A 23,972-nucleotide genomic window follows, 5' to 3' on the forward strand; every position below is an offset into this window, starting at 1 on the left:
TCATTTCCAGGTAATGAGCAAGTTTTTGGTTGCAGTCACCTTGTGTCAGCTGATTGTGCTGCAATATTACTTAAAAATCCAATATTCTTGCTGTGATTTCGCATTTTTTCTGACGACTGTTTTCCAATTTCATACCATCACAGCCCCAAACACACACAAAAACATACCCACCCTCTGCTAGGTAGAATGTAATGTGCTCCAAGGCCATTGTCTATTACTCTGCACATGATACTTTGCCAACTATGTGATGCACCAGCCTACTGGCCAATTCCTTCTCTACCGTCGTCTCTCTTTGCCAATTCAATTCAATTCAAATGAGCTGCACTGGCATGAAATGTAACAAAATAACAAAATACATGATACACATCTCACTCTCACTCGCTCCCTTTCTCTGTCTCTCCAGTCGATTTTTCTGGTAGCTCTTTGAGATGGTCACTGCACGTCAGGGCTGAGTTCATGTTTTAGAAATGACACATATGCTTTTAAGATTTTACATGGGCAGTTTGCTCCGTGAGTGAGGAGAGTTTGATTATTTTACATTCAGATGTGATTTGTAAAGCGAGCTGTGTCAGGCTGATTATGCCAGACAGTGTCATTGCTTTTATCTTGCTTCCATTTGCCTTGAGTGCGAGCGGGAGGCATTTGTGTTGCTCTCTTCATTTGTTTGGCTTGCTGATGTTTTTGTCCTCATTTTGAGGTAATAGTTTATTAAAAGGAACATCAAAAGTATCTCTGGTTCTCAATCTCACTCTCTGACTGTTGTTTTTTCTCCAGTGCATACGCACAGGGAGATGTTCATATCCTCACACTTCAACACTCCAGTTTCACTTCCAAACCCATACTGCACTGTTCTGCAGCACACGGGTAGGGAATGACTGCACCTGCAGTATTTGCTGTCTTCTATTTCCCACAGGACTTTCAATGGAAAGGAGTGTCTCTCTGAATAAATGCTGCGAAGTCTGCCGTTGGCACTAACGAATCTCAGTAGAAAGAGTCTGCGGAGGTGCTAATATATTATAATGGTACCAGGAGATTATTGTAAGAAAGAGTAAGATTCTCTCCCAGTGGAATCCTTAGCTTTTTTTTCTAGCTCTGTCTTACTGTTGTCCCCAAGTAATTTGCAGAATGATCTACCTGTATGTTTTCCTTTTGTTCTTTGTTCATTTTTTATTGGTAAACATTCATTCCTCCATTCATTCCTCCATTCGCTTTGGAGGAATGAAAATTCTTGTCTGATTAGTCTCATTGTCTGATCTCCAATGTAAACAAGCATTCATATTCAAAGTTCAAGTTTCTGACTAAGCATGGAGTTCAAGCCAGTTAGAATAAATTTTTGACTTATTTGTTTTAGATAACCTTCTTCATCTCATTGCAGTCAGACTGACTTGACAATTGGCAAAATCAACAAAATTGTGAAGAAAGTGGAGGAGGTCTTGGACAAAGTAGAACAAAGATGACTGGTAAAGAGCTCAGTTTGATGTCACCTGTGATAATAAAGTGACATTTAGTATGAAGGTATAATATTGTTGTATAATGTTGTTTTAAAATGTTGTCTTACAGATGATTACTGTTATTGGGAAATTACAATATTTGGGAAGTATTCACATTCTGCTTTAACTGGCAATATAGTCGTGTTTTGCTTTAATGTATCATTATCAAGTAAATGTTGATTGCACAATGTAATGGCCGTAGAATAACAACACCATCTACATTTAGATTGGTTCCCTATAAGCCCCTCTTTCACCGATACGATTTGAAAATGAAAGCTGACTGGCAGTCCACTTCAGCTGGAACCATTTCTTTCCATCTTCTTTCTTGTCTTCATTATAGAATGAATGTCTGAACTCACACGTTTCGCCTATTATTTTCTATTACTTCGCCCTCCACCCCGACTCCTGCTGTAGTTACCTGCTTGCACAAAGCAATGCTCAAAACTATGTAGCTAAAAAAATCTTTGACCTATAAAGCTCTGATTAATAACTATGTTATTAAGATTATGACAATTTCACTTTACCTCTTCAGTGAACATCCCTCTTCCTTCTCTCTTATTTCCAAAGTGGTGTTGATTGTTTCTTCACATAAATTTGGAAATAAAGGCCGTGTATCCTGTGGTTTGGTAGTAGCTGGGCCCAGAGGAAAATGGAAGGCAATCTTGTTGGACACGCTGGGGGTGTAAACAAGGGTCGCAAAGGGTCAGTGAATATCTGGAAAATTTCCAAGATAAATTATTATTATTATTTTATTTTTTTTTACACAATTTCAATATAAAAACTGTACCATTTAATAGTGAACATTTTGAGGGGGAAATACACATTAAAAAAGCAGCACTGGGTCTGCATTCGGCAACACACTCTTCCATCACGTGTACAGATAATTTTTCAGCATCCCATTAAATAGGAATTCAGTAAAATTGCAGCCCTCTGCTTGCACAGTACATTCTTCCATCACATGTGCAGCCCACTCTCCTGCCAACACTACTGCACTGTCTGAGCCAAAGGACTACAGGCTTTCAATCAAAACTTGATTATTTACTGGAGTGAATATATTTGATATTTTTTATGATTTTTCAGTGAACCAGCAGATAGTAGCCCAAAGCAAAGTACACAGTTTCTAACTTGTTAACACCTTCTGCCACTTTTTGCTTCCTAGCTGTTTCCATGTGGGATGTAGCTTGATTGAGCATGTTAACTGAGGACTTTTAATTCATCTATTTCCTTTCATTCTTGTTAGTGAGTCCATTCATTTAATTAAAGTTCAACTCGTTAAATTAAAGTTCTGATCTGTCATCAGGTAGGTTTGTTTCTATCTGCATATGAAATACAGCCTGAGCAAAAAGTCTTTATAGTTCGATTTTATTCCTGTTGGCTCCCACAGATTCCCCTAAATGCCTGTTAATTCCCATGGAAAGTTTCCACCTTGAATATTCCTGGAATTTTGCACCCCAAAGTGGAGTTCAGGAATGTGCAATATGCGGCATTGGTCTTTATTGTGACTTTGTTTACATTTTCAGCTTGTTGGGTAATATACTGTTAGTGTGTATATCATTATTAATTCAAAACATGAATATTTATATGGATTGAATGACAAACATTGCCCCCATTCACTTTTGCTCTCACAGCACCATTTCCTCCAAACATCATTAAGCTGCAAGACATGATCAAAAAACCCCAGAAATTTCAAGGGCCCCAAGATCCTCCAGTTTCAGTCCTAAATATCTTTTTTTATACCTTTATTCTTGCTTTGGTATTCATTTCTCACTCAATACACAGTCTGTTTGATATTTACCAATCCACGACTAGCATCGCTTGCATCCACTTTATTTCACCACACGACTGAATTTCAATCTGAATACTTTTGAAATTCAAATGGAAGTGAAACTGAATAGTCATTTCAGTTGTTGTAACTTTATTTTGTCATTTCAATCTTATTCCATGTTGAAAAAGCTACAGAGCCTTGTTTGTAAATCAATAGTGGATAGTGATGAGAATTTTTGAACAAAAAGTTCTTTTTATGCACAGCTTTTTCTTAACACCCAGATGCTGCCTCATTCTGAAGTCTTTTTGAGACACTTGAAGTGGTGGATTCAAAAGATTGACCAGTTGACCAGAAGTTGTTGATGTGTATCACCCTGAGGTGTAATGCTTTTTAATCCACTTTTACAGGCAGACATTAACATGGAAATAATACTTTGGACTGACTCACAATTCATTGACATTGTTTTTTAAATTTCAAATGAAAGACCAGGCACCTTGATAAGTGTTGAACACACAGTATGTACTATAAAGTTGACTTAGTTAACCTCATGTCCTCTTCGATTGTTTGCCTTTGTATTGGGTAGCTCTCTCTCTCTCTCTCTCTCTCTCTCTCTCTCTCTCTCTCTCTCTCTCTCTCTCTCTCTCTCTCTCTCTCTCTCTCTCTCTGTTTATTTCTGTGACGGTTAGTTATCTTAGGATTTGGTGCAACCTTCTGCTCCTGCCCACTGACTCAGAGACAGTCTGTAAAGCCCTTGTGACTGTCTGCCTGCTGGCACACCGATCTACAGCTTGTTCTGGCATTAGGTTGCCATGGAGAAAATTGCCAGCATATTATTTCCAGTAGATTGACTACAGTTGGGAGAAAGGGTCATTTTTTGTTGGCAATGCAATATCATGCATTTTCCTAGATCTCAAGGCCACTTGGCATTTAAAGAAATGAGACTCTTAACAAAGCGAAGACTCCTTTTTCTATGCTTGCCTTATATCTTTCTTTTCTTACAGGTATATAAGGTATTTTATACCTACATCATTCTCACTACCACGATCCAGTAAAATCCACTGGGAAACATTGGGAAACGCCTTGCAATCTTCTCATTTCGCTTTGTGTCTCCCTGCCAATTTGACCACCTATCCTCCTTAATCTCTTCCTCTCTTAAAACATCTAATATTTGCAGGTTGTCTGCAGGTCTAGTCTCCTGCCAGTATCCCTTCTTCTTCTCCCAGCTTTTTTTCCTCTGTGCTCTCTTTCCCCTCTTAGCGGTCTTCTCCTTGCGTTCTTCATCCTCTAGCTTCTACTTTATTTCAGTGTTTACTGATCTAAGTGAAGTGTACCTCCTCGTCCCAGAGCTGTCTCTCATTTAAATGCACCACTTCATTATATGGAGCCTGCAGCCACAGACCTTTTAGCTGTTTCCAAAAATGTCTCCTAGAAATGGGTTGGTGCTGTGCCAGAGATCTGGAGAAATCATTACTCAAAACTATGTCTTTTAGCTAAAAAAAATCTTTGACCTATAAAGCTCTGATTCTAGTTATACCTGCTACAGCCCATTGGTAGCAAGTTAGCAGTGACATTTGGACTGGAAGAGAAAGAAGGTTAGACAGAGGGTTGCTGTTTTTGTGGAAAGGATGGTCGAAAAAGTCAAAGACCAGATGGTATAGATCAAGTGTGTTGAAAAGGATGAAGTCTATCAGACTGCTCTCTGTTCCTCTGAGAAATGGAGCTAGCCATGCATGTGCATTGTCTGCCTTCGTTCAAGTCTCCTCTCTTCATCTGCCTTTTTTTAAAGCTACTCAGATTCATAATCTGCCCATTATTGACTTGGATGGCTTTGCGTAAATTGAAGATAGAACTTTCCTTTTGTAAGGCATCTACTTTTGTTCACAGGGAAGAATGTGGCTTCAATGTAATTCAGCTTCAGCCTCAGCTAAAAGAGCCACCACTTTGTTTGTGTTCTTCTTCAGCGCCAATATTTCACTCTCACAGCTGTTCTATGTTTACACACTTGCATCAGCATATACAATAATTGTGCTTGTAGTTGTTGGCCCTTGGGGAATTTAGGAGATAGTAAAAACATCAAAACATTTAATTCCAGCTCATTAGCAGGTATTATCAGAAGTGAAAATGAGCTTTGCTCCTGAGCTAACAGGCTTCTCCACTCCTGGTTGTAACTGGTGTCAGATTGGCACACTCAATGACATACTATCAATATGGGACTGTGTTAATATCCAGTCAGTATTATTTTTTTACATCACAGCTTTTACATTCGCCTCAGTGAAAATAATGCCAATGCAGTGCAATTCAATAACAGAGCTTGATAACAAATAGAATGTATAATGCCTGTAATCCTGGTGTTCAGTTAAGACTTTTTCAGAGTGGTGTTTTTCCCCCTGTGTGGTAATTCTGGTGGTTTTGGTTCATGTTGTTGATTTGATTTGGACAGGTAGGGTTAGGTAGGATTAGCTTTTCAAAACAGGTGCTCAAAACTCTTTACACTGCTGATTTAAAACTTCTCTTATCTGAAATTGACCATTTTTATTTTCAGAAAGGCATTGCTTGTTGCAGGGATTTTTTTTTTTTACATTAGTTGGAAGTAGTTATGGTATCGTTTCCAGCCGTTTGTCCTTGGTTGGTCGCTTGGTTCTTTCTCTTTACTAAATGTTCCTGAAGGGTTCTCTGCAATGGAGGAGAGTTATAGGTATGCGAGCAGGCTATCAGAGGTGTAGCTCAGGCTTAATATATGTGTGCACAAGTCTTGTGTGTGACATTATTCATAGAAATCTCCGGCTGTTAGACATTTGCACTAAGAGTAAGAGTCAGTTTTTGCCTGTACTGTACGTGCAGCACTCGGGTGTACTTTACAGAATAATCTGTGTTACAGTCAACATCCGCGCAAACAGTTTAAAAGTAGACTGCGTGACGTGCAGTCAGATATCTGTTGCTGCAGCATCTCAGGCTTGTCAGACTGCCTACAGACATTTACAGTATCACTGTGAAACACATAGAGAAGCACTCACTCTGAATTGCTCTGTTGGTGTGTAATGATGCATTCACTGGTTTGAAGCATCAATTATGAATGTTGCCAATTCAATGAATTGATCTGCTAAAAGAAAATCCAAATTACTTCAGCTTAAGCAACAATCAATATGAAACCATTTAAATTGCAGTAATCAAATTGAAATGAAAGTACTCACTCGTTTGCCAAGATTGAAAAACGGAAACTGGACCGATCACTGCCACTGCCATTACTGCCACTATTAATGCTGCAGTAATAGTAATAATGCTGCACTGTCACAACTACAAGTACTGTTACTGCTCAGAGTAAAATGTGTACCAAACCGTGTTCATCATAAGTACATCCATTCTACAATGTGTGCAGTTTATTTTGTTGTTAATCAGTACATAAGAAACCGTTTTGGTTATAATTTGTTTTTCCCAAATTGAAGTAAATCACGCCAATAAAGAAAAATAATAATAATCCCTCTTGAAGCGAATTGCAAGCTTGAATAATTAAGTCAAATTGCTGTCAAGCCAGTAATTCAAACACCTACTAACCGTTTTTTAATGTCTGGAAAAAAAAAGCTCGTCTTTCTTTGCCTCTCTACTGTAGAGCTTAGCAGCTCATCCTTGATCCTGCCCATGAGTTAAAAAGAAAATCTATGCACAGACCTTGAGTCAGCCTCGGGCTCTCCACATGGTGAATAACCTCGAAGAATTCTGCATGCTAAACAACGGGATTGTTCAAGCAGTGTTCAAGAGTTACTCACTGCTCAGCCATGGATTTTTTTCCACTGTTAACTCAGTACAATCAGATGACATTTCTTTTCTGCTGCTTTCCTTTTCCCTGTGAGCATTCTAATCCTGGCTTTGAGAAAATTTTATTAGAAATGCAATATATCTGGGTATCAAGAAGGGCATGAATGAAAAATAAGAATTAGAAGTAAAACAATGCAGTTATATGTGAGGCGGAAATTGTTACCCAGAGGTGAGAGTGAGGGATCAGATTAGCGCTCAGCCAGTATTACATTCTGCTGGGAGAAGCCCTGAACACCCCTTTTTATCCCTCCTCCGCTAAAACATGAAGCAGCAAAGGCAATGCAATCTGAAGGCCACAAGAGTACAAACAAGTCATTTGACTGTGACTGAGGACATGAGGCAAGTTATTAAGAAGTTATTAGTTTGTTCTGCACAAAATGTCTTATATCTTTGGCTCGCTCAAGATCTTTTATTTGATGTTATAGTGTTTCATTTTTCATTTTTTAAATTTCATATCTTGTGTAGATGCCAGTATGGACTTTTCTTGTTATTTTTTTTAACGTGCAACTAGTCAATTTGGCATGAATATTTTAATACCGCATGAAATGTAAATCAGAGCTCAGCACACAGTTCATTTTGATAAAAGGGAGTTATGGACAGAATTTCGGCAGGGGTTCTTGGTGTGGCTATACTGCATTCATGACGCTTAGAGTTTTCTTTTAATTTGAGCAGATATTGATTAAAACCACATTAGCCGTGATGAAATATTCTATTTGAATATGCCCATAGTTTCAGAAAACCACTGTGTGGCTGTGAATTGAAGCAAATCCTATATACTTACAAAACACATATTTCTTTGGAAACTCTCTTATGCTACATGCAGATCAAACTTACTAGATAACACAAGATGTCAGCTCAACTTGATGTATTATAGTACCAAATGAATCTTTGTTCACAATAGCTTTTGAAGAGAAGTGGGTTTCGCATGTCAGGCCATTTCAATTATGGATTTCCACTGTGCGTGTTATTTCTGCTGCCTCTGATGTTCCACCAGAAACTGGTGCATCAATTCAGGACCAGCGTGCGATCTTTTTGGGGTTTTTTCTACTTCAGGGCATCTTTAATGTAAAAGAAGTTAAAAAGTCAGTCATTAAGTATTACTTTTCTCTGGGAGCAGACAAATGACCATGTACCCTGATCTCCCTGCTGTGCTCCGCTGTGTTTCAGGGATTGTGTGGGAGGAAAAATAATGCATTCATTTTCCATTAATAAGTAAAAGACGAATCAAGCAAAAGATTTTATCAGGATCAGAGGGTATCTACAAGGATTCATTGTCATACATAGCCAGACCGGAGACCATGGTCTATGAGCTTTTTTTCGCTCTCTTTTTTTTTTTTTTTGCCTTATCTGAAAGAAAAGTCTGACAAGCTGATATGATGCCAGAAAAAGTTGTGTGGAGCAAGGCGCACTTTGTGCTGCTGTAAAACAAAGTAAAACTATGACCTTTTGAGGAAAGCAGGATGGAGAAGTAAAAGGTCTGCAAGGCTGGAGATATCGGGCTCCTATATGAAGCGTGACACTTGGTCAATTGCTGGTTGATGTGATTTCACAGAGACAAGACAGAGAGTGAGGGTGAAATAAAAAGGCAGCTGGGCCTGACTCAACCTCTGTTAGTGATCAGGTAGCTTCTTCCTGGAGTTTACAGAAAGTTGGATTAGTTTTTTCATCATACATCATTAAAAATTGTAAACTCAAATATTATGTTTGTCTGTCTGTTCAGTCAGTAGTTATCCCTGAATGGAGTAACACAATGGTGGTTGAGCCTATGGCCTACTGATTAAAGTATTGCAATATTTATATACCTGTAGTAGTAACTGGGTGTCTCAACATTCCTGTAAAAAATGCTGTAATAAATTAGCGCTAATGCTAACCATGGCTGTCAAAAACGGCCAAAAATGACACTCGAATATCCCTTAAAATAAAGATTAATAAGAATAGAAGAATAGTTCGAACCATTCAAATGTCTATTTTTGGGCATTATGTTCTTAAGAAGGAAAACCAGTACAACAAGAGACATACAACTATTACAACATAAATGTCTTTTTAAAAGATTTATGTACCTACACATTACAAAATAAGCAAATAAAATAATTTCCTATAACAACTCTGGATTTGTTGAAATAAACTCTTAATTAACCAAATGGGGAGAGGAGCGAGAGAGAGTTTGGACCTCAGCGGGGAAAACAGCGTGTCGAACTGGAATATTTTCCCTTCTCACTCGGAATTATTTTCACCACATTATGAGTGGAGAGATTTTAATATGTTGGACTTCAACAGATTTTCCCAGTTAAAGTAGTTAACTGTCAAAACACAAATTAACTTTTATTTTTAAGTAGTTTCTGGAAATACAATGTGTTTTGTCGGTGAAGGCACTTATCGCCATCTAAATCAAAAATCTGTCTGCAAAACAATCAGATCGCACTTGTTTAGAGAATGATGGAAGAAGGTCAGTTATTGCCAGACGTCTTCATTAATCCATCAGTAGTTTGTTTTGCTGCACCCACAATAATGTGACTGGTGGTATTAAACGGCATTTGTTACCACCAGTAACTAAAGGTGTCATCGGTTCAACCAGGGCTGAAATCTTTGCCACTTTTAGTACAGGTTCAAATTATTAGTAACCACCATGTGGCTAGAACAGACAAAGAGTGGTCCTATTAATAGACCTTTATATTCTCTCTCTCTCTCTTTCTTTATAGATATACACACACATATGGTTCATATGGATTATCTCTGAAATGCATTTAAATCAAACTGAACATCTGTGTAATTAGTGGCTAATGATCCATGTGGAGCCATTACAGAGTTCTTACGTATGGGTGGATGGGTGCTATCATGCAGCTCCTCACCCACAGATGGGACTTGTGTGTAGTAGTTACAGTACAATACAGCCCGAACAGTCTCAGCCTGAATAATGTAGCAAGAGTGGCTGCCACGTGGAAAGACTACTCTTCACAGTAGAGGATAAATGCAGAATATTTTCGTAGTGTTCGTTCCATTTTCATTCTCCCTTTGAATCCTTCGACCGAGTGTGTGGTGCTGCATGAGCAGTTGCACAGTGCGGCAGTTAAACGATGCAGGGGTTCTTCAAATTGGGTTCCCTAAAATACAACTGACATGAAAGAATGGAGTAGTTGACCCAGAACATACCAGGGCCTTTCCGTTCAAATTGGCACTTACAGCCATCTGTCTCTTAGCTCTTGATAAAGAGTTTGTCTCAGATTTACAGTAATTTAAGTTGGGACTGTGGAAAATGAGCTCTATAGGGCTCGGACATTGAATGCAGAAGCTTTTGTTTGCATTCACATGGAGTCCTTAGCCAATGATGCCTACCCCATATGACTCTAAACCTACTTTCTCTTCTGCACACAGAAGCCTTTACTTTTTGTGTAGACTGCTTTCCTTAACTGAGAGACAATTTCCACACATTGTGATTTATGCTTTAAGCAGGTTTATTTATATATACCAATTGGTCATAATAAGGAGTAATGCACCCACTGCTTAAATGCCTCCTCATTCAGAGGTTGGGTAGAATAGAGAGCACTATAAAATTCTAGTCTGCATTATACTGTAATGGGAAAGATGACTGCATTATTTATATCTACTTTTACATCTACACTTGTAGCTATTGTAAAGCCCACCCCCTTCATACATCTGTCCTCCGTCTGTGCTCTACTACTACAATGGAGGCTGCAGACTATTCTCGCTCGGATATTGTATAGTAGGACTGAAAGGGAATATTGTGATACAGAATTTTCTAAACAACGCCTTTTGGCAGTAGCGCAGTTTTACTCTGCCAAACCATTGTGCATAGTTTATTTTTGCTATACCAACTTAGACTAATGGCATGTCTGAACCCATATTTAAGCGTAGGTGGTGCAGAAAAACCATCACTGTCATCGTAGCGGGCATGACATGACGTGGCCATCCTTCTAAAGCAGTGTAGGGATGGGGTGAATTTTGTTGAGAGATGATCCTTCTCAGCTGAGATTCCTTTCAAGCTATTGACTGAATGCACTAAGAATGACTGCATCTCTTCGCTTCAGCTTTTCATCATAAACCTAATGACAATCTGCTACTAGCTCCATTGTTGTTGTTTTTGTGTTATAGGAGGATTGTAGAAAAACAGCGCAGTGCACCAGGCTGTCTCGATCCAGCCTTCAGAAAATGTCTGCATCTCTGTTATGGCTGTGTAAGAGGAAATTGAAAAACAAAATGAGGTTTAAAAAAAAAACATAAAGGTTCCCAGGATGTTAATCCCCTGTTCTGTTTTGCAGAAAGCCCTCTCAGCATGCTCCCATCCTAAGCGTAAGAGACAAGGTCCTAAAGGTGCTAGTCATATGATGTAGCTGTGCAGCATGCTCCAGCCATTTGTCATTGTTATGAAAGCTATCATGGGACCTTGCACAAAAGTCCTTTATAATAAGTGTTCTGTTCTCTCGTATGTTCAGTTCTGCCACACAAATGCATACTGCCCACACAGCAAACATGAGTGGTAGTTTACCCTCTCTGTTACTGCTGCATTCGATTTACATACCCTGCTACAATAGTATATGTTTAAATTCTTAAACCATGAAGAAAAATTACAATGGCTGAACTCAGTTTCCCCTTCTCACAAGTAATTATTTTGTAAATCACTTTCAGTGATTTCAGTTTTCTGTCCTTTTTTACATTTGTTGGGAAATGATTATAGTTTGTAAATCCTTGCCTCTACTGATCACACTGTGTTGTGTTGAGATGAAATACCTCCAAAATGCCTTGCCCTTTACAACACAGGGGTGTTTTGCCTTGAATAACACTATAAAAAGCATACCTGCCATGGCTGAATACCACAGCAGAATTTTAATAGCCGAATTCATTCCTGGTTGCTTAATACCTTGACCATGCGCGACAACAACTCTGTCAGCCCCGTGCCCATGTTTATGCCTCGCTGACAGCAAATTGAACTACAGTGATCAAACAGTTAACATCTTCCACTGCTTCAATTCTGGTATGGGTGGGAGTTCACTCATGGATAAGCCTAGCTATAAATAAGAATAAAACTCATGTCTATGTAACACTCATACATATTACTATATGTTCTTACTATTCTGACAGGCTTTAAGGAAGTGCATGCACCTCCATTGCAGTGGACACATAACACTGCATGATAATGATGTTATTCCTTGAGACATTTTTGTTCAGCTTAAAATGGGTGAATTAAAGTTAATTAAGATTGAATTAATCATAGTACTTGTCTGAAGCATTTGTGCAGTGAATCATAGTGGTCCAGCAGTTTAAACTGGTCCACGGTGCCTTCAGGTGTGGCCACCGAGCACCTCCTTCATAGAGGTTACTTCAGGTTCTCATGGAGCTATGCTCAGGTTTCCAGTCCCAATACACAAAGGCCCCAATTCTCCAACTCTTAAGACACAATGTTTTGATGTCCTCAACTGTATGTACCTTTGTGGTTGAAGGAAGGGGTTTAATGTTCCATGAATTTAAACCAGGCCTGGTTCAAAGTCGCACAGACTCCACTCTTGCTCTGCTAGTTCCATGGCCGCTGCACAATGTGTCCAGGGCCCCTCTCGGGAAATGAACAGAGGGAGCTGCAGACTTGAGTCTTGTTCTTGATCTATGAGGCCACTATGAAGGATCTACATTTTTTCTGGAGTATTGGTTGGTATTGGTGTATCTGTGGAACTCTGTTTCACTGCTGCTGAGCTGATACTTTCTCTTGTTTTTTTCAACACATCCATTTGGTTTCGTTATATTTCAAAGCACTGATTTGTTGTGTAATATATGATAGAGAAATCACTTTAATGGCTCAGGAAAAATTACTTGTTTTTATGCCAACCAAGTATCAAATATTAAATTACTGTAATAAGGTAAATGTCTAAATAAATAAAGATAAACATCAGACTAAAATTGTAAAAAAAAAATTAGTGTAAAAAGTTAAACAGTGAATTTTAACAAATATTATATCTCCAGTTTGCACAGTTGTCTGTGTATGTGTAATCTGTGTTAATACATGCACAGGTTTAGAAGAAGAAGAAAGTTGTTATTATGTTACATATTATTACCACTATCAATATGTTTTTGTTTGTGCAAACACAACATTAAATATTGATGCCCTAGAGAAGACTTGATTTGCAAAATGTTTTCTGTATAAAAATGGGTTTATAGACATTCAAAAAGGTATTTGTATTGTTATTGGTAAAGAAAATCAGTCACTGACACAAGGATCAAAAAAGATTACCACTCATCACTTCCATCTTATTATTTTGCTGTGATAAACCAGCTACATATCTTTGCTGCTCTCGTCCACTAAACCCAGGACAACACTTGCGCTCACCCTCAAGCCTCTGAGGCAGTTCAGAGGGACACAGATGCTGCTGCTAATTTTGTGAACTAAGGCGCAGCATAAAGAGCACACTCAAGTGAGCCACACCTGGGACACACATGGCAACAAAGTGGAATGAGAAAGAACCCATTAACATATATTGTCACTGGGGGTGTCAGGAGTTTAAACAATCCTGGCTAATCCTGATGATGTGGCAAGGAGCAAACTAATAGTGTCACGTGGGAGGTGGAAAGTCACAGGCGCTAATGCACTGCAGCCCAAACACGCTGCCAAGGTTAGGTGACGTCTTTTTTTAACAGTTTTGAAGACATTCCCTGTGTGTACTGGTATTCATTTGGAAAAACGGTGATTAGCACAGTAACCACATCCTGTTTGCAGTTGTAATTAAGTCATAAAATGATGATAGTGTTTTGAACTTTAATTATATCTGTTTTTCTGGCATTATTGCCATAATCTGAATAGAGATATATTTCTTCCTTTGCAATTGGATATGTCTACTGGTTGAAGATTGTATAATGAAAGTGAAACAGGCACACAAATAAAAAGGGCTTTGTGTGGTTTTTGGAAAGGTTTATACAGTGTGCACCGCCATCTATTAAAATGACAAAAGGACCAGAGAATAGAGATGCACCATGAACATAATGCTGTTGACCTTATCTGAGCAGACAGGCAGCAGACAGCACTATCTTGACACTGAAATTGCAGTGTGCCGCTGGATTGCCAGAGACACACCTAACCTACTGCACCTTTCACCCAATGCACTGCATGGCGAGTCACCAAAATGCCGAACTGTGCAGGCAAACTAAAAAGCATCACATGCACCACAGTAAAATACTACAAACATAGAATCCATAATATCCTGAGATATATACAGTTCATTAAAGTGCACTGTAGATAAATGTGATCATTTGCATTCACATGCAGCCCGAATCTGTCAGGTGTTCTCCACAGCTGATAACTGAAGAGAAAACCTGAGCAGATAGGAAGACATGCATGATTTTTAATAAGGGTCTCAACACGAGGAGAGGGATAAAATGTAAGCACTGAACGTGTCAGTATTAATAGATGGAACCAGGCAAAGAGTCACGGGGGAGTGAGTGAAAGACACAGGGGGTAAAGGAATTAAACTGACGAGCCCTGAATGGAAATGGAACTGGAACCTATTTGCTTCAGTCCCCAAAAACTAGGGTGACAGAGCCTGACAGAGGATGTTCTGGCACCAGGAAATTCAGCATAGGTGATGTGGAAAAGAGGAGTAGGCTGAGTTACACCCCTCAAATGAATAATCCAGCAGCCTCACAGAATCCCAGCACTCTTAAGCAGGCCACAATCTGAAGTGCAAGCCGGAGGGGACAGCTGGAGGCTGGGGTTGTCTTTTTTTTATTGACCTCATCGCACACAGAGAGCGGAAGACAGATATAGAGGAGTGAGTGTGCGCGCAGGTGTTTCTTCATCGCCCTGTGATGTTTCAGTGAGAGTGTAATATGGCTTTTCTCTCTCGGGTCTTGTTTTTTCATGCAGTAGGGTTGCATCTTCTCGCTGCATGTCTGAAGGTGCTGACAGCTTCCATTTTCCTGAGCTGAGCCCTTGAAGTGAAGGGCACATACTAGGCAGAGGACGTTTTGCACATTTTCTTTTCAGCAGTCCATCACTGCTGTTGTACACCCACGGCGCCTCTTTCAGTGCTCATGCCTCCCCTCTTGCAACCATTGATAGATTGACTGATCTGTGTCTATGAAAAATCAATAGGACAGCCCTTTGAGTGCTCCTCACATTGATTTTTCATGGACTGTAGTTACAATACTAACAAGTAGCAGACTTTTCATTCCCTGGGAAAGTCTGCTGTTTCATGACTCTGTGGACAACAGGTTGAAACAAAGTCACGACAGAGCAGAAGGGCGCTATTAACATAAATGAGTGGAGGAGGTGGACGATTCTCTTTTTTTTGCACGGCAGAGTCAAGTACAGCTTGTGTGTGCTATTCACCTCAGATCAGAACTGCTTTTAAATTTTTATGACATGGCAATCAAGGTGACATGCTGCCTCCAGGCATAAACTAAAGGCCAACAGCACTCAGGTTCCACGTGTACAGCACAACACCTTTGAATACCAAACTCTGTAACATGCTCAATATTTCAGAAGATTTCCAGTTGCAGCGAGGTTTTATTAATTCACTCTCCAGCAATATTTTTGTCTCTCTCTCTGTCTGTCATTTGCATAATGCTATGCTTTATTGTGTTAGCTCTTTGTCGGATGCACTCACCATGGTTGCACATTTGTTTCCGTAGCTGCTTTTGATCCAAAGAGCACTGATGCTGCTCATCTGCTCAAAACGTCCATACCCCACCCCTCTCCCGAAGCCTTGAAAATTAACCCAGTTTGATCTCAATCCTTTGCTTTCTGCCGAACTTGTTTTCATACATCATGAAGTCTGCTCCTGTTTTTCCTCATGGCTAGAGGAAAGGCCCCTCGTGGCCCCAGTTTCAGCAAAGATTGTGCTTACCAATGTGTCTGAATCAGTGTCAATCCATCTCTCGTCCTGTGTCTTCGCTTTTTCCTCCTCTTTGGTTCTCTGTCTCTTATTTCTTGCTCAATGAATGGTAACGGCAGCAGGGTATGGAGAAATGCCTAGCTTCCTTTACCCCTCAGACCATGACGGGCCATTGCCCTGTAATATCAGAGCAGGTTAAAATCATGATTACTGATATGACCAACCCAAGGAGAAACCATCCCAAGTGCTGTGCTGGTGCACTGCAAAAAGCAAATGGATCCAGCTCTCCCTTGACTCCATGAATATTCGACGCTCCAGTGAAGCATAGTTAAAGTTGGGTGTTTACTAATTTGGTTAGTACATTTCTCCGACCAAGGCAGGGATTTGAGACTTAAGAATCACCCCAGTGGGATAAATCTCCAATTAAAAAGGCAAGGAGCAATCTGAAATATTTAATATGTCTCTCTCTCTCACACTCACACCCACACACACACACACACACACACACACACACACACTCACCCTCACATGCAAGGTCTTTTTTATCTATCCCAGTCTCCCTTTCTCAAGGCTACGGCTGAGAATCTTTGGTGTGTGGTATGTGTGTGTGTGTGTGTGTGTGTGGCTGAATGCACATGTGTGAATTACTTTGAACACCAGCTTGTTTGTGAGTTCGAGATGCTGGCTGGATGGAGCAGTGCCACTCTGAGCAAGGTTTGGCTGAGTGATGATGCACCTTTACTCTGCATGCACGCGCATGTGTGCGTGTGTGTGTTTGGTCTTTGATAAGCCCCCCTCTCCCTGCACTGTCCCTTATCTGTTCTCTGAGAAATCATACCACAGAGATAAGTTACACCAGGAACACTACTTTCCCGACATTTTTTTTATGTCCGCAGCAAATGCATGAGATTCATAAACTCAGGCTATTTAATTTTCTGGTCTAATCTAACTCTAAACCCTTTGCATCAAGGCATAAGAGATTTGGCGTAGTTTCACCACGTTTTATTCAGGCATAGAATCTTAGAGGGTGATACCATCATTGATAAGAATTACAAGGCAGTAGTCGTTCACTGTGACAGAACTGTATAAATTTTGTTTTATGGTAATTGTAGCCAAAGGTCAGGCATCAGTAGGGGCTATATATTTATGCTATCTTAGTGTCTTCTTTGACGCATGCCTTTTGTAGCCATTTCCTTCTTAGTGTTCCACCATCCCCACACATCTAGTCTCCTGTGATGTATTTTTTTCCCCTGCCTCACTTTCATTTCTATCCTTTCTTTCATATTCTCACTGTGTTCCACTCTCCCAGAATAGGAATAGGTCTGGCCGGACACACCTTGATTTACAATCTCTTTACCTTCAAGGTCTTTGTGCTTTTCCCACAACTGCTTGAATAACCCTTCCTTATTTTTTAAAAGAAAATTTATGCAATGGCCCAAATCGGTTTTCATACCTTTCATGCTGCTTCTGTCCTGGTTTCTTCACCACTACTGCAGGTATGGTCTTCATGGGCATTTTGTTAAATCTTTGCTATTCAGCCACATAATTAGCCAGAACAGTTTTTTGTGGCTCGGCTGTTTCCCAAGACAACATGTCCCTTGAGCTGGAGAATGTGGCCAAGGCGGAACCATGCAGAATCAGAGCTAAGATGCAAACAAATAATTACCCTTCATTTGAAAACACTCAATTAGCCTCTATTTCAGAGAAAAATAATGAGCTACTCCCACTAAGCGGGACTCCAGAGTTTCAGCTGTAATTAGTCTAAAAGATGGCAACCCAGTGGCTCGGTGGACGATAATAACGTGACTGTTTTATTAGCCCTACAGCAAGTACCGCATTATACCACTGCACTAAAACACATTTGCTGTGTGCATATCAACTGTAAGCAACAAAGAAAGCATCCCTTTCTGTAGGGTTTTGCATCGATATGTGTGATATTGTGTGAATAAGCAACATAAATAAAAGGAAAGAGGAAAGAAGAGAGAGGGTTGGTGGGCTGCGTGGCAATCAATGAGCTCTGCTGTGCCACTGACATTTCTATCTCAGATGTGCAACAGAAGCTGCCCCTGAGTGCCTTCCCACTATACAGAGGAAGGGAGAGCATTGTGCTTTACATTTATGTGTCTACTGTAGTATCTTCCATCAAGGTTAGTGGATTCATATATATCACAGGCTGTGAATTAAGGTGCTCAGTGTTTATAGCGAATTCCTGTTATTGCTGTGTCTCTAACTAACCATTGATTGCTAGTGTTTTTCCTTGAAAGATGGGACTGATTGATGCCAATTCCAATAAAGTGGATCTGCCTCTGTGCACTTTGCTCAAGCTTAAGGGAATACACCTAATATGGAACTCACAGTCACAGTCAATATCAGTGTGGTGGACCTTTAAGCTCCCATGCTGAATACTGAATATTTGTATTCCATTCCCATGCTGAACTCACACACACACACACACACCAAACACTTATATATCTGTCCTTGTGAGGACTGTCATTGACATAATACATTCCCTAGCCCCTTACACTGACCTAAGCCATCACAACTAAATGCCTAACCCTAACCCTTACCTAAACCTGATTCTAACCCAACCTTTAAAATCAAGTCTTAATCCCAAGCCTTTTGAATTTGTGAGGGCTGGCCAAAATGTCCTCACTTTCCAAAAATGTCCCTACACTGTACAAAACTTGTTCTGGTCCTTACTGTGTAACAAGTACAAATACACACATGCACATTGACTTCGGTCTATGTGATGCTTTTGGTGACGTTACGTAGACTTCCATTCATTTCCTGAATTACCCTAACCATAAACCCTACTTGCCTAACCCTAGCCTTGACCCTGACCTGAACCACTGACTCAAAAATCAGCTTTCTATCTATTGGGGGACACATTTTTTGTCCCCAGTTGGACAAGGTGTGCCCCATTAACTGGTCTTTACTCTGAAATGTGTCCCTCCAAACTAGCTTAGGACAGAAGCATGCACACTCACACTGTGTCATTGCATTAGTGTGCTTGAATCCATTCTCACACACTCATTCTCTTCTGCCTCTTCACTACCACTCTGAGTACTGGAATTCTTTTGAGTCTCCCCGCAGAATTTCAATTCAGTAAGAAAAATTTGATTTATTACGTACCTTTTCCCGTCACCTATCACTTGAAACAACCACATCTTATCTGGCATGAAACAAATTTCAGGAACATTTCTGAAATTCGGCAGAATTGTATCCTCACCAAATTGATGAGGGCAAAAAGAAAACTTTCACTCGTTTTACAAAACAGTTTATAACATTGGAGAGTTGCTTTAACGCTTTAATGCACATGCACAGCAAAGTGAAATAACACTAGGTTACAGCCCAGTGAAAGCTTGCTGCATTTCTGTTTTCAGCATCACCGATCTGAAGCCAATCCCCTATGGCCAATATTGACTTAACAAATGTGGCAGGAAGTGGCTAAAGACCAAGGCAGCCACCATAGAAGAGACTAGGATAGGACACAGCAGAATATGGGATGGAGGAAACACACCGTGTCATTACTTGCAGTCACCTTGAAGTCTAACAACCACTCTGATTGATAACCTCAGCAGATAGCTTGAATTACCCAGTGCAGTGTAGAAAAATGCAATGAGAGTGACCTCTGATATTGAACATACTCTGGTAAAGAGCATTTTTAACTTTTATATCGCCACAAAGCAGGTAGGGTAAAGGATTATTAGAGAAAAATCAAAAGAGAAACTCTGCTGTGGTGAGTGGGCTGAAGAAATTGTGAAAAAAACAGAGTGCAGCTAGTTGGTGCTTCTTTGATGCTTCACATAGCTCTCGGACTGACAGAATGCTTTTGATAAGCAATCTTAATGTCAGTTGCACTCAAACTCAGCCAATGTGTAGACTCCCACATTTGTCTGTCTCACATTCTCGTTAGTTCCAACTTGTTCAAATTACAAACTTGAAATACTTGACATTCACATCAGATGAACCCAATTTGGACAAATCTCAGTTCATAAATAATGTCATTTTAACAGCAGTAGCAGAATTCAAGTTCTTCATGCAGCTGAACTGGATTCCAACTAAGAGCAGATATAGAGGAATATTTTTCCATGAAACATGCTGATTACCATTATATCACAAAGGGTTCAGTCTTGGTGTCTGAGCTTGCAGACTCGCAGATCTTGCAAAGTCCACTGCAAGAGAGGGTTGTCCCAATGTGGAAGCTACAGTTGCCTTGTAATCAACATTATGACCAGCACAGATAAGCCTTTTTCCCTTTTTAAATATTTACTGAGATTAACCAAACCTTTAGGTTTTCAATCATCCTGGCAAAAAAACATTTTTTGTTGCCTAAATATCAGTAGATAAAAAATACATTGCTCTGACAAAAGTAGGTAGGAAGTTACTGGAAATATTTAATACTATAATATACATCATATGATAAGTTATATTCTAATATTTCAAAATATCATATCTCATGCTGCTAGCATGTTGTTGTAACTACAAGGTCGTAAAAAAGAGGTGTTTTTAGTTCAGATTAGGTACATTAGTTCAGAAAAATTCAGATTCTCGCTCAACAAAAAACAGAACGGAACAAAATCGCAGTAGATTTTAGGTTGTGAAATGTAAAGTTCGCTTATGGCCGGCTTTGGAGCTCAGCTCTTTCAAAGTAAATTACTGTGCTCCATATACTATATCTGAAAATACGTTTTAAGGGCTACTTTCACTGGAGTCTAAAAGGACGTTTTTACTGTACTCTGTCCTTCCACTAGCTACTGCTTTTTACTGTCTCAGAACAACTTTTGAATGCAGTAAAAAGGAGACGATACATGTTTCTTTGAAACCTCAATACACAGATTCCAAAGTCCTTTATAAGTGAACTTCTTTTTCAACATTATATTCCTGTGTACTGAATATATGTCCATCCCAGTCTCCAAAACCCACCAAGATCCCATTAGAATTCTAGTAAGATATGTAAATAGCTGCGTGTCAACTTGTACTGTATTTACGCACATACTGCAAGAAATACATTTCTGAAGGATTCAGTGGTTTAAGTCTATCAAGTGCAGATTTGGATTTAGCCTGAGGGAAACCTCTGGGCTCGTCTTAAACATACAAATTTGCTGCAGCTCCCCTCTGTTCTCCCTTTTCCTAAATGTAACAATCTTCTGTGTGGATACATATTTTAAATCATGAGATCATGTGCTATATAATACAAGCACATGCTAAACCCTATGCATGTGGAATAATCTTAGTGAATTACCTCAGCAAAGGACGTTGTCTATCGGTCCAATTTGTTTGTCTGTCAGCAGGATTATGGAGAAACTGCTGGCCTGATTTTCATGAAATTAAGTGGGAGGATGTAGCAAAGGCCCAGGAAGAACCCAAATTTTGAAGCTGATCCGAATTGCAGGGTGGAGACACGAGGACATTTGGCCCTGGCAGAATAAATGCAATACATGTTGAAATCCAGTAGATGGTTTGGTTTTCATTCGGATACCTGTTGGTCAACCTTCATACAGAAAGCAGTCATTTTGGAGCACTCGGGGACAGTGGTTTCATGGCATTGGCGTACGCTTTTTTTTTTCTTTTTTTTTTTGTTAAACTAAGGTGTGGCATTGGAAACGGGAACACACACTTGCATTATGCAACAAATTTTATTCTTATTCACACCCAAATGTAAATTTCTGCAATAAAGTCCACCATAGATATTAAGGAAAAATGAACTGTATTCACCAGCAGTAATACTGACAGTGAAATTTGTGTTTATAGACTTGTTTATTGTAGAAGAGTGGACTATCAGCCTTGGCAGAGGTCTGCACATTTCAAGTGTCCTCCTAGTTTAGACTGTGAATTACTTGGCCTTGTTTTTATTGTAAAAAGATTATCTAGTGCTGACATCTGTTAGAAGATTTACCTCAAGGCTACATGAAGGTATAGACAGGATGGAGATGGGAGTAAAACAACTAAAGTAAGAAGCACCTGAGAAAGCAACTTCTGGCAGTGCCCAGTGGGGAGTGTAAAGGGCAGTATGCCTCTAATGCAGACTCAGGGCATAGTGGCAGGGTGACTAATGACCCTCAGTGCTCTCAATTATTATCGCTGGCACGCATGCACGCGCACACACACACACACACACACCGTATGATTCATTCTGGTTCAGACTGTAGAGAGGCATGACTCAGCCACACTCATGGGGAGCTACACCAACTTTTCAATCTTCGTCTCAATTTCCCAAGACCCATAGACTCTTGGTCTAAATGAGGACATCAGCACTCTAGGAAATAGGTTTGTCCCACAGAAAAGCCACCCCGGTGTAACACAAATTAGCTTTTTGCCCTGCTGCAATCAATGTGAAAGTGGGTCTCATTAATTTCTTAGGTCACACCTCTATCTTGCATCATTCAGAGGCCATTTACTTTTGTGTGGCTTTGATGTTATTTTTCGAGACGTGGGGTGACTCTAAGGTCAGTCTCTGATAGTCTAATTTACTGAAGATGTCACAGAGACAGCATAGTCCAAGGACCTTAAACAACAGTGTTTCCTGTAGTCATATAAATTTACCTTCCTTTTCAGTACTATTAACTATGTTGCTTTATCAGTAGTATATTGTCTATTTGACATATTTATATCTGCTTGATCTGGGAGTTAAATGATAACTATCAAGTATTGCTTGACTTGAAGACATAAACTTTTTTACCTATGTCTGTGTAAGTTTAAATCAGTAGGGAAATCTTGTCGTGTCGACATTTTTTCTTGCACTTGTCAGATTTTTAATCATAGAAGTATTGTCCTTATCCGAAGCTGTCTTCTCACAAAAGCAGCCATATTCGTCTATTCGGCACATAATTAATAATAATTGTGTGCAGATAATTTCTGCATGACACAGAGCGTTTTAAGACTGATGGTTACTCGGGCTTTTGTTGAAATTATCACATTAAGTGATTTTAGAATCAAGTCTTAATTACAAATCTTTGACAAATGAAGTCAAATTGACTGGTACTAGGCTGGCAGCATTATATCAGTGCTGCCAGACTAGGCCTCTGAGCTCCATCCTCCAGTCTGGTTGGTCCGCAGACAGCCAGCCGGCAGAATCAGCCTGCAGCCCCAGGAGAGCCTTCCATCCTGCTGCGTCTGCTCTTCTCCTCCTCACAAACATCCATCCTGCCTGGTCGGCCTGTCAAACCCCCACCCAGCCTCGCCCGTCCCTTCGTCAAACACCCCCCCACCCCCCTCTTCCTCCGCTCCACTGGGCTTGTGAAGGTGAGCCAGTCCCCAGTGGCTCTACTGTACAGATTGCAACGCTTCTTCTTCAAATGGAGGCTGCTCTCATGTGAATACCCGCGTAAAGAGTGACTCGCTGTTCCTCATCTTCCTCGTCTTCCACCTTTTGTTTGGTTATTTTGGTCTTTTACTGCACACTTATCTCTGGATGCTTGTATTATTTAGTCTCTGTCTTGCTTGCAGGTCAGCTGTCCTTGACCATAACTAGGGGAAGCAGGCTGTTCCGTGTGTCATTTCAGAGCAAGGCTGACAAAAAGAAAGCACTCCCTGAGGCTTTAGGCCAGTTTGGTGACAGCTGTCAGCCAATTGCTTGTCCTTAAAAGCTCCTTTATAAGCAGGACGTGTGAAGGAACAACGGCAGCACCATCAATACTTCAGTCTAGCTCTTAAGAGACTCTACTTCTAATGGATGCATCTAATAATGTTTCATAGATAGTGTCCTTCTGCAGTTGTATAATGGGTGTTTATCTGTTGCTGCACTCGTGTGTGTGTGTCTCTGTGTGTGTGTGTGTGTGTGTGTGTGTGTGTGTGTGTGTGCGTGTGTGTGTCTGACATTTTCTCTAGTCTGCAGAGAGCTTAAGTCTCTTCACTCCACATCCAGGTTAGCTTCTGTTCCTTTGGGTTTTGTTGCTCAGTGGAATAGACAGGTTCTTTTATCATTCTCTCTGAAAAGCTAAAACATGAATCTGGGGTCAGTTCAAACCTCAAGATGAATAGATGTAACTCTGCACTGGCTAGTGAAAATTTAACACCTCATTTAAACAATAAGAGACCCATTTTGTGAGCATTCAATGACTACAACTC

General features: G+C 40.0%; 1 protein-coding gene across 1 annotated transcript in view; it reads left to right on the forward strand.

The window, feature by feature from the left end:
- furinb (furin (paired basic amino acid cleaving enzyme) b) overlaps window positions 1-23,972 on the forward strand; it is a 77,725-nt gene that overhangs the window by 12,860 nt on the left and 40,893 nt on the right. The window lies entirely within an intron of this gene.

The sequence above is a fragment of the Chelmon rostratus genome, chromosome 6, assembly GCF_017976325.1.
Source record: "Chelmon rostratus isolate fCheRos1 chromosome 6, fCheRos1.pri, whole genome shotgun sequence".
Taxonomy (NCBI): Eukaryota; Metazoa; Chordata; class Actinopteri; order Chaetodontiformes; family Chaetodontidae; genus Chelmon; species Chelmon rostratus.